The sequence below is a fragment of the Poecilia formosa genome, unplaced genomic scaffold, assembly GCF_000485575.1.
Source record: "Poecilia formosa unplaced genomic scaffold, Poecilia_formosa-5.1.2 Scaffold717, whole genome shotgun sequence".
Lineage (NCBI taxonomy): Eukaryota > Metazoa > Chordata > Actinopteri > Cyprinodontiformes > Poeciliidae > Poecilia > Poecilia formosa.
The window spans coordinates 14659-26422 of NW_006800656.1; the positions used below are offsets into that span (position 1 = coordinate 14659).

Sequence of the window (11764 nt, forward strand, 5' to 3'; positions counted from 1 at the left end):
ATAAGTAATAAGAGAAGTTGAATGAAATGAGAATAAAAGAGATTTGTCGAAGTGAAGTTGGGAGATTAAAAGATGCATCATACGTTCTTTTAAGCCGGCGCCTAACATTTTCTTCTTTTCTGTCTTTTCTTGGCTGAACTACGACGTCGTCTGTGTATCTGTGTTTGTGTGCGTGCTTGGCTGCGAGTTGATCTATTACTGATTTTGTGTCTGTCTGTCCGCCATTTTATGTTTCACCGCGCGCTGCTGTCTCTCTCTGTTTGAGTTGTGAAGAGATTTGTGTCTTATGTGTTTGTCTGTTTTGCTGGATGTTATGTTGCTGTGTTTCTGTTAACTCATGCTTCTGAGGGACAGAGATTTCTTCTCCATTTTGGTTACAGGTTTTGTTTCACAGAGCAGGGGGGCTGAGTGACCACTCCATTTGCATTTTGGGAGTGCTTCAGTTCTGTTAACATTGACATTTGCAGCTCATTCTTTCAGCATTCTTGGATTTTCATGTGAATTTCTTTTAGAACCGTGTTTTATGTTGAAATGAAAAGTACATAATAACAGATTTACAGATGTTTCTACTTTCTCAGCGGGAGAAATGTGTGGCATCAGTTCCAGGCTGGAGCACTGGAATGATCTCATTGCTTTTTTATAATATTGTAACATTTACAATGACTTTAATTTCTAGGTTTCCTGACACTGGATGGAACACCCTCACTAATCTGAACGGGGACGCAGAACTGATAAATAGGATGTTTTTCTGCTTGACAGTGTTTTCTACACTGTTAATGTAGGACATGTTGAAACGCTAATGAATGACTGTTTCTTGTAGGACGATCTACGTGTGCAGTCAATTTTTTAATATTACATGACAACATGAATGGTTTTTGGGATTTTCCTACAGGGGGTCTAGGTAGCCATTTAATAACAGTGAGCTATCATGAAATACGGTTGTGTGTATAAAATGGAGTTTTTAAAACAGGTTCACTCAAACCTGAACATTAGAACTACTGGATAATTATGTTTCTTTCAACCATGGTGTTATAATAATTGTGTTTAAGACTTTGAACAGGACAAAGTTTGGTTTGAAATTTGGGGAAATATGTGTTTGGAAGTTGGAATCAGTACAAATTGGGAAGTTCTAAATTTATGGTTCAAAATATCTTTATTTCACATTGGAGTGTGACGAACAAATTACAGGTGAACATGGGAATCTTTTCAGTTGCTGTAGGTGAATTACGCTACTTAATGTGTTTGCCCAATGTCATCGAGGAGAATTGGAAAGTATATTTGTTACATTATAGGTCAACTAATGTAAAGGTGCCTTCAAATACTGAGAATGGGGTCGTGTTCCTGCTCTCACGGCCGTGTTGGGGGCAGATCACACCTCACTTTGTTTGGTCGGTTTGATCTGGGGTAACATCCTGCATTTTCTTCCAATGGGATGTAAATGAGTTTGTTTGAGTGTGAATGAGAATGAATGTGTATGCAGATGGCCATTGCTGGGTTTTAGGAAGCGCTATGTACATATGACGTCACTTTGGGGAGTAGCTGTGTGATATTTTTTCTGATTTTGTACTGTTTAGACACAGTGCAGGTTTTGTTTCATAAATATACTTTTATTACTGCTTTACGGACAATTTTAAAGGTGATGATTACATATTTTGGTATCACAATTTGGTTAAAGCTGAATCATCTGCTTGTGCAGTAGGATTAATACGAAACGAGAATTCAGCCTTGGCTTAAAGCAGATAAATGTAGTTATTAGGAACCCGTCTCATCCACTTTGACTAACAACACTAACAACCTAACCTAACTTCTAACTAAATTAACTTGGTTTATATGTCACGTGGGTAACTGATTGGACATGTTGAAATTTTAGCACAATGGGGAAAGTCTCCCATTTTGGTTTTCCACCTCTAAATTGTTTTTCTTTTTGAAATAAGAAAAACACAGGGGGATATTATAAAGATAAGAGATTACTGATAGAACTTTGAAATTTAAAACATCCCAGTCTATTTTCAATACTAGATGGGAGATTTGGAGAAATGGTGGAACATCTATAATATTTTGGTTTTTCAGCAAATTATCATGCAACAGTGATATAGATTCAAAATTGTTTTCAAAATGATAATTTTATTATATCAACAGGGGGAGAAGGAGAAATAGACCCTAATTCCTGGTAAATTTTTGGATATGGTTAATTGTAAATTGTTAATCAATAATTTTAATTTTTTCATTCAACAATAGTGAATTATGGATTTCTTTAATGTAGAGTCATATTGCCTTCCTGCTTGACTAAAATATGGTGTATGTGATAAAGTAGCTTCTACTAAATTAGAATTGATTATCTAAAATGGAACAGCTATAAACAACATCTATGCCATGTTTATTTACATTTAAAATTGTTGATAGATTTCTGCATCACTGCTGACTTTAATTATATACAGTTGGGTGTAAATTGTTAATTTTGAAGAAAATTTTGGTTAAAACTGCTATGAAATTCAAATCCAATGTGAATAACTTCTGAAATTTTGAAATAGGACTTTGTCTTGAAACGTGGGACAATGATAAGATTTAGTAGAACAATATGAAATTCATAATTATTTGACAAAGTGCAATTCAATCACAACTTTTATAAGTGTTAGTACTAGGACATTCTAGATTTTGTTCTAGTTCTTTAATGAGTTTGTGAGGTTGTGATTTTAAAATTTGTAGTTGATATTTGGCATAAACAGAGTGAATGTCATCGAGGTATTTACGCTTATTGATCTTGAACAGTAAGTGTCTATTTCTTAATTCTGGCACATCTGATGGTGGAATGTTTTAACACATTTCTATGTTTATTCTTTTTGCAGTTCAGGATTTGAGGCAGTTGGTCGTTTGTGCTATAACAACAACGACAAATCTAGAGCCACACGGGAGAATGCATCACAAGATAAAATTTTATTTTAATTATAATAGTGAAAGTAACCAAATTGTGGCATATATAAGTTTTGATTTTTAATTACTTTGTATTATTTTTTCTCTGGCAGTTCTCCTTCCTTCTGACTTGATGGCGATCTTGGGGGCAGGGCCTTTCAAGCTCAGAGATCATGGGACGGTGTGATTAGAAAGGATCTTCTTGATTACCGCATCAGGCCGCTGCTGTTGCTGCTGAACAAAGACATGACGATGCTGAACTGTGCCCATCTTCTGCTGGACTGCTGTATGAAAGCCAAAACTATTGAACGATTACTAAGGTCAGTGAAGATGAACTGTGTTCTCCTGTTGTCACATGAGGGCAAAGTGCTGCTCACAGGACCTGGCAACAGATGTCTGCTTTGAGTGTTGCTTTTCACACCTGGCTGAAAACAAAAGGGACTCAGGCGTTATCTGTGAGAGTCCTCTACGGCTGGGAATCAGCAGGGAGTCGGGACCACAAAGATCAAAGCTTTTTGTCCTCACCGAGACGGGGGTTTCAGAGGATGACTGATCTGCTGTGTTTCTACGTCCTGCTCTGTCGACCACGAAAGGCTGACCTGCGTTCATCAAAGAGGGACTGAATCCAGATGTTTCTGCACTGCAGGAATGACTGCTACTCTGGACACCTTCTGATTCAGCAGATAAAGAATTGGGGCATGGCAAGTCGCTCAGCAGTGGTCCTGTTGTGTGTTCTCATGTTTGATCCTGGATTCTCACCTCTGATCATGTGACCTGAGCGCCAAAGCCCACTCCTGGGGTTTCCTTCAGTCTGCAGGTTGGAGACGAAATGGATGCCAACAAAACTTGGTAGTGGTGAATAAGTTCTTTTTAAATTTTTGTAGTGAGTGATGCCATTTTTCTCCTTAATTTAGTTATAGCACAGATGCGCCCTGTTGCCTTCACGTCCTGAACCCCTGCAGTGAAATGCTAATGTGTTGGGGACACCCATCTCCTGGTGTCAGAGGTTTTACAATGCAGTTTGAGGGTTGGTGTGAACCAACTGTTACGACTCTGCATTTCTCAGAAATGCATTAACTTCCTCCATGATTCACTCTGTTTGTCTCACAAAATGCTAATGTGTTTTTCCTTCCTGCCTGAAAAGAATGGGCAGGGACTAACTATTGGAATTGCAAAAGTTTTTCTTAACCATAGCTGAATTTCATAGTCTGTTACGCTTCATCTACTAAGGAAGATGATCTAAATTTTATTTGCATAGTACAGTGGCTACCATTCAGTAAAAACTAAGTTTAAATTTACATGGAATTTAAAATTAGGGTGTTAAAGTGGATTGATGAGTGTCTATAGAGCATACTGTGCTAATGACACCAAGTTCTGTGTTGATTTCATCAATTTAATCAAATGCACACCTCAATCTGCACATTGAGGTGTGCAGATTGTAACAGCATCTGGGACACCATCTTTGAATTACATCCAACTGTGTTATATGATGGTAAGGTTAGCAGTGGTAGCATGTTTCATCTCAATGAGTTGTATGGGATTTTTATTGTTTTCTATGACAGAACATTTGTTCTGTTATAGAAACAGGGGGAAATGAATGGAATTGATCTAATAAGCAAATTTGTAGTTTGGAGCTCTCTTTACTTCTTGGCAAAAGAGGTTATTGAAGTTAAATCAAAATTCATTAAATATGAGCTAACTATTTGGATATGGAATAACTAAAATTTATAAATTGAATATACTAAACTTAATATTACCTGTCCAATAATTTACATAAAACAGTGTTTCTTAAAACAGGGAAAGTGAGCGTTGGATTGTTGAATCTCTTTTCATATGATTTGAAATAAGTTTAACTAAGACATCCAGGAAGGTCTAAACTAAATATTTACATCATTTAATAAACTTAGCTGTATCGAATTTCTCCAAAAAACTGAAAATGCATTGATAATTAATAAACACTATAAAAAGGGTAATTCATTATCCAATTAAATATAAATAGCTTTTCAAAAGAATAAATGGATCAAAGGTAAAAATGGTTGAAATTTTAGGATTTAAAACTATGATTGGAATAAAGTAAGTCATTTTGATATTTAGTGACACGGTTAACTTTATTCTTGTAAAACAGGCTGATCATTCTTTAAGGTTTTAAAATAGAAAATATGATGAATGAAATTAAATTGGTCTAAATTGGAGATTTACAAATTAGCAATTATGGAACTGCTTCTAAAATATGGTTAAGGTTTGGGTTTAACGCGATAGGAAACATTAACTTCTCATGTAGGCCTTATATAAAAAGAGGGTCAAAGGATTGATAAAATACAGCAGATTTATAATAAGAAAGGAAAATACTGGAAGAGACTTAACATAAGGAAATAAATGATAATTAGGAATGAAGTTTTAAAGAGAAATAAAACTAAAAAGCAACCACAAAATCTCTTCCTTCCTGATAATTCAATAAAATAACTATTAAAATAAGATTTGATAACAAGAACAATATATGACTTAAAACAATAAAGAATAATTAGAGTATTAATTAATAAATCAGTGTAAATAAAACATTAATTCAAATTGGAAGGAATTACTTGTTAAAATACATTAAGGAGCTCTAGATAGGTGACAGACTCTGTTCCAGTACGCCGACCAGCTGATGACCTCATTGAATAACAAAAAACCACAACCTGGTGTGACTGAGGATCTTCCCTGACCGGAGGACGACCTCACACCTAGATGTTCATCAGGATTTCTTTCATTCTATTATGCTTTTGATGTCACCAAATTGGAAAAGAGGGAATGGCCTTTTTGTTAAACTCACCAAATTGTGGGCACAATAATCCCTAAATAGGTGAGCATCGGTTACTCAGCTGACGACCCTGAGTTCAAAATTATAAGGAAAATGAGCTGCTGGAGACCAGAGGATCATCTTTGTTTTCCTATTAACAAGTTTTCATCTTTCATCTACGACGTGCCATTGAACTCATCTTACTTCAAGGAGCATCAAGAAACACGGACACAAAATGAAGATATGTAAAAAAAGAAAAAAATATTGTACAAAAACTATTGAACTGGAGGTTTATTAATAGTTTGGAAGTCTTTTATATGCAGTATAGTGTATCTACTTGCTCATTTATTTCATGGATAATTTTGGACAAATATTTGTGTATCATCTTTTTGTATCAGGAATATGATTGACTTTTCTAAAACATCATTTTAAGTATAACATTAAGATTTGTGGTAAGGTTTCTGTTAAGCATTGATAAAATTATGCATTTTTTGGATCATCTTTTGGTAAGACATGACTATGGGCTAGATAATTTTGAACATTTATTTTAGGATTTGAATACTTTATACGATTTTGCGGTCTGATTTTATTTGCAATGAATATGCCAACATTTTAACAACAAATGTTATGTAGAAATGTTATGCAAAAAGAGGGACGTAATTTATCAGCTATAAGATGGTGTTTCTGAATTTAGGCTTATCCTATCGCATAGTATATTTTAAATTTATATTTTAGAGTGTAATCTCTATTAAGAGATTAAAAGAGGGAACTGTTGAGAAAATAAATTTAGAATAAGCTAGTTTTAAAACTTAATATGTCTTGATTCAAATGGCCTAAATTGTGGTTTTAAATCAGTAACTTATTCTGCCCTAGAGACCGTTATTTTACTTGTAGTTACAGCAGATGGTTTGCTAGGATCGTTTGAACTGCCTTTTGTCTGTGGGAAAACAATACAGTGGAAGTTGTAGCTTTTCACACTCATCTGTGAAAGGCCGTAAACACGGCAGGGGTTTCTGGCTTGAGAGAGGGTCAGAGATAGCTCCTGGTTGGATGAGCAAAGATACGCCTTATTTGAATAAATTAAATACAAGAGGATAAAACTTTCTACACAGTAGTAACAAATCAGATTTGCTCTTGCAATTCTCCAAAGATGTCTTTGCACGTCTTTGCTTTTCTTTCTTTCTCCTTTCTATTTATGTCAGGTAAATGAATGTATGTCTCCGTTGTTCTGCAGTTTCTGGTGTAAGTTTATGCATTGTCTTATATTGGATTAAACTCTGTAATTCTGTGATGTCAACACGCATTGTTGTTTTCCTTGTGGCCACACGTGGCCCGCCGAGAGGACCTGGGATCCAGAGGAAGAGAGAGCCAAACTTTTTTCCAAAGTTGACCTATTTTAGATTTTCTTCCTTAACAGTCATAACTTTTTGCTATAATTTTGTCCAGGTGTACTCATGTTCAGTTTATGTTGAATTCATTTAAGTGGGTCAACCTTGTTTAGGTCGGGCTAATATTGTTTATGTAGTGTAGTCCGAGTTTTGTCAGTGGACATCGAGGTTATTCCATTATTGTGAAATAAACTATTTTACTAGTGTTATCAAATTTACAGCATTAATACTGATGTGTGTTCTGATATGACCTCTTAAAGGCAAACCGACGTATGAAATGGATTAGCTCAATCCTGACTGGGGTCCAGCACTGAATATGGGTCACTGCAAGGTAAACGCCACAACATCGGACCGACATGGGCGTCAATTAATGAGGCAATACAGCAAGATCATGGTGGATGAACAAGTTACAGAGACTGTTTTTATTATTTACCCCAGAAGAAGTAAGTAATGAAAACACAGTAGCGGAGGCAATAGAAGAGGAGCAAGTTAGAGAGGCTGAGGAAGAACAAACCCCAGGAGAGGAGCTCAGCAAGGCTGCAGACTCTGAAGAGGAACAGGAACCATTTGTGTTGAAATATGTGTACAGTTGGAAGTGGCTGTTTTCTCTCATTTAATAATTTAATGTATTAAACATTCATGAAACATTTGATTCAAGCACTTCAAGATACATGTAAACAGGTAAAGTAATGAATCGCATTTTAAGTCAAAATTTGATATTTAAAATATTTCAGGTAATAAACATACATGTAATGAAAGATTATATTTTTAAATATTTTATGTGATTAAAGTAAACAATTATATAATCATACATCTGCTTGTTACATTTAATCTAACAAGCTAACTGTCAGGACACTGGGTTTTTGGGTTTGTTTTGCTTTTCATTCTATTTAGCTTCATGTTAAATTTAGTTTAGCCCTTTATGGTCCTTTTGATATTATTATTAGAGGTATTTAGTGTAATTAGAATTATCTTATTGCTTTCCTTATTTTCAGTCCTTTATAGTGTTTCTAGTTAGGTTTATTCTTTAGTTACCTTAGATTCTGTCCTTGTCTGAGTCCATGTCCAGCCTTCTTTAATGACTATAGTTTAATTCTATTTTATCCTTCTAGTTATTTCTTATTTCAGCCTCCCTGCAGTGTTTCTAGTAATGTTCATTTCTTAATTTGATCACTATAGGTTCAGTTATTCTTAGTCTTTTTTTTTTTTAGTAATTCTAGTTAGGTTCTTTGTTTAGATCAGGGGTGACCAAAGTCGGTCCTCGAGGGCCGGCATCCTGCATGTTTTAGTTCTCTCCCTGGTTCAACACACCTGGATCAAATGATGGCTCATTAGAAGGACTAAAAGGAACATTGACAAGCAGAAAAGGTTGTTACTATCACCAGGGAGAGAACTAAAACATGCAAGATGCCAGCCCTTGACCCCCCTGGTTTAGATCTTCTTGTTTCTCTTGCTCTGTGTTCCATCCATCCATTTTCTTTACACCCTTGTCCCTTAGTGGGGTCAGGAGGGTTGCTGGTGCCCATCTCCAGCTAACGTTCCGGGCGGGAGGCGGGGTCACCCTGGACAGGTTGCCAGTCTGTCTCAGGGCAACACAGAGACAGACAGGACACACAACCATGCGCACACACACACATTCACACCTAGGGACAATTTGGAGAGGCCAATTAACCTGACAGTCATGTTTTTGGATTGTGGGAGGAAGCCGGAGTACCTGGAGAAAACCCACGCATGCACAGAGAGAACATGCAAACTCCATGCTCTGGGAACAAGGGAATTGTTCCCAGAACAATTCCCTTGTTGTTCCCTTGTTCCCAGAACAATTCCCTTGTTCTGGGAATTGAACCTAGAACAAGTTAAGGCAACAGTTCTACCAACTGCGTCACTGTGCAGCCCCCCAAACTATCTACCAAGATCAAAATCATTACCTTAAAAATAACCAATATTTTTGAGGTAATGATTGGCTTTCTTTACTCATAAAGCCAATTGTGGTCCTACTTGCTATGAAATTTAAATTAAAATTTAGTAAAATTAAAATTTTGTCATACAAAACTGTAAAAGACATCTGTCTGCATTAAACTTACACACCACATCTTAGAGGAAGTGACCTTTTTCTCAAAACTAAAACTTATGGACATTTCAAAGTTTTTGAAGGTCAGCTTGCTCCAATCTTCTGAAAATCCCACTCCTGACTGAAGGATCAGTGAATATGTTCTTTTTAACAGGTCATGTGTAAAATGATTGTAATTGGCAAAAATGACAAAAGTACACAATACATATTATAGATAAGAAATGCAAAGGATAATAGAATCTATTCTAGTCTAAATGTTTTATTACTTGCATACAAGAAAGGCAATGGGAGTCTACTCTTCTTCCTGCATGTTAAAGGAAGTGCTTTAGACAAACACATAACCATTAAAGACGATGCTTATAATGACTATTCTGGCTGCCTTCGTTTTAAATGGACAATTATGTAAATTGGATTTAAGTGTCATAAAGATTACATTTTTTGTTGTGCTATTAAATTCATACATTATATTGTGTTTCAGGGCTCTTTGAATCACTATAATTAATTTCACACACCTGGGTTAATTAGTTTGTCTGGTGAGCTCAATTAAAGGAAATCTGCCTATGAAGAATGTTACACATTATTAAGCAGGAAGCATTAAGCATTATTAAAAAGGAAAATGACATAAAATGGAAAAAAATGACTGTGCCTCACTTATACAGACTAGTAGAAAGATTTCAAGTGATTCTGAGTAAATAGGTCAGATGGCTTGGAAGCTATTGAAGAAAACATATTTAATATTTAAATTATTTAAAATATTTTATATGACTTTAAAATTTAATAGAGGATATTGTGTCATGTAAAACCATGAATTAGCACTGACAATTAGTTGGTTACAATTCAAGGCATTTATTAACATTTGTTTGACAGGAGTGTTTGGTTTGGTAATTTGTTGACAGTCCCTAAGTGAACCTTCAAGCGCTTTTGCCGGTGTTATAGATCAACTGGTGGCTAAATCAACTGGTTGAAACCTAAGCGCACCGTAGATGTTTCCAAATTGTAGGTGGCTGTGTCAATGCCTATTGAAAAATGCTACTTGCGTGAAAAAAACGTTTGCAAAACTTTACTATAAATCCCATTGGGCACTTATATGTTTAATGTTGCATGTGAAAATTATGTTTCAAAACAATTTTCTAAAGAGCAGCATCATTGCGCTTCGAAAACACCGCATTTGAGCATAACCAGATCAATGAATAACACAATCCCATTCGCATTCAGGTTTACCAGAATACATTAAGTCTAACTCATGACTAGCCGCAATGTAAACAAACCTAAGTGGATAGTTTCTGCTTTTTATAACCAGGACTGATCAGAAAAACATTGGAATTGACTCTCAAGTACCTGTTATGTGAGTTTCTTACATTACATACAAGCAAAAGGTAAATAGTGTCATATTGTTTAGAGACACTTACTACCTACAATAAGTGTCGCTAAACAATGAGGTGGTTATCATCATATTTAATAAAATTTAACTCACATACCTGATGGTGTTGCTTGTGGTGTTTACGTGTCCAAATAGAAAGGAATATCAAATAATGTCGATAAGTTGTACTGTAATAAAATCTCATCTAAATGATATAAAGTTAACAGCTAATGTTGGTGGTGGTGATATCCAAACTGATAAGCCGAAATTATAATAATAAACGTTCCTACCCTACATTGCTGTCATATACCACCAACAGATTATGAGCCATATCTACAGTATTTGTCCGTGTGTTCTTTACGTGGAAACAGTTTGCAAGCTGTTGACGAAGGGAAATCAAATTAGAAACAGAACGAGCCGCATTAAGATTAACTAGTGACAGCCAAACAGGGTCCTCAACGCAGATGTTTGTAAAAAATTAGGTGGCTTTGTGGTTTCCTGATCAAAACGCGGCAAACGTAAATAAACAGATATGAAAATGTCTACTTTCTCTAAGAGCTCTTCAAAACATAATGGTATGAAGGAATATTGAAGAATACATTAAAATGTCACTAAAATATACACCACTTCAAAGAAGACTGTGCTAAACAGATTTTGTACTACCACCCAGCATTGTTAGAGTAATGACGATCATTTTACGTCTTTTCAGTCTTGTGTTGACCGACATGCTCTGCAAACATATCAATAAATATAAACAGTGTGCACCTTGGTAATCTGACAATATTCTTACAGTTAAAGTTTGTCTGGCAAACCTGTTAAACAACACTACCTCCAATATGTTGGCAGCAAGTGAATTATATTATTTATTTTTGTAGACAATAAAATAAACTGGTCCAAAAAGGGAAACAGACGATGGCGCTGCTAACTAAACTCATACCAGCAGTCGCTGAGTTCCAAGAGCGCCGTTTTAACCACCAAGCTATGACGATAGCTGAAAGTCCGATGTTCCTACCCATCATTGATTGTCATCTAACGGACACCCCGCGCTTTAAGAACCAGGCCTGGATTGATTGGTGGCACTTTCAGAATCTCAGTTCGAGTGAAGATTTTAACCTGTTTCTGATGTAAAAGTATATAAGACAATTGTTTTTTCAGCGATGTCTCATATGGTTGAGAATTACGGTCACTTGATGAAAAGAATAAAGACGAGAAAAAATATCAACAATAAGGAAGAAATGACACTGCCACATAGATCT

General features: G+C 35.6%; 1 protein-coding gene and 1 long non-coding RNA gene across 2 annotated transcripts in view; one reads left to right on the top strand and one right to left on the bottom strand.

The window, feature by feature from the left end:
- Positions 1-5943, top strand: part of LOC107834678 (uncharacterized) — a 16744-nt gene extending 10801 nt beyond the window's left edge. Inside the window, exon 2 of the long non-coding RNA XR_001660489.1 lies at positions 5438-5943. This is a non-coding gene — a long non-coding RNA (uncharacterized LOC107834678). The remainder of the gene's footprint in view (positions 1-5437) is intronic.
- LOC103131093 (multivesicular body subunit 12B-like) overlaps positions 1-11764 on the bottom strand; it is a 28543-nt gene that overhangs the window by 12710 nt on the left and 4069 nt on the right. The window lies entirely within an intron of this gene.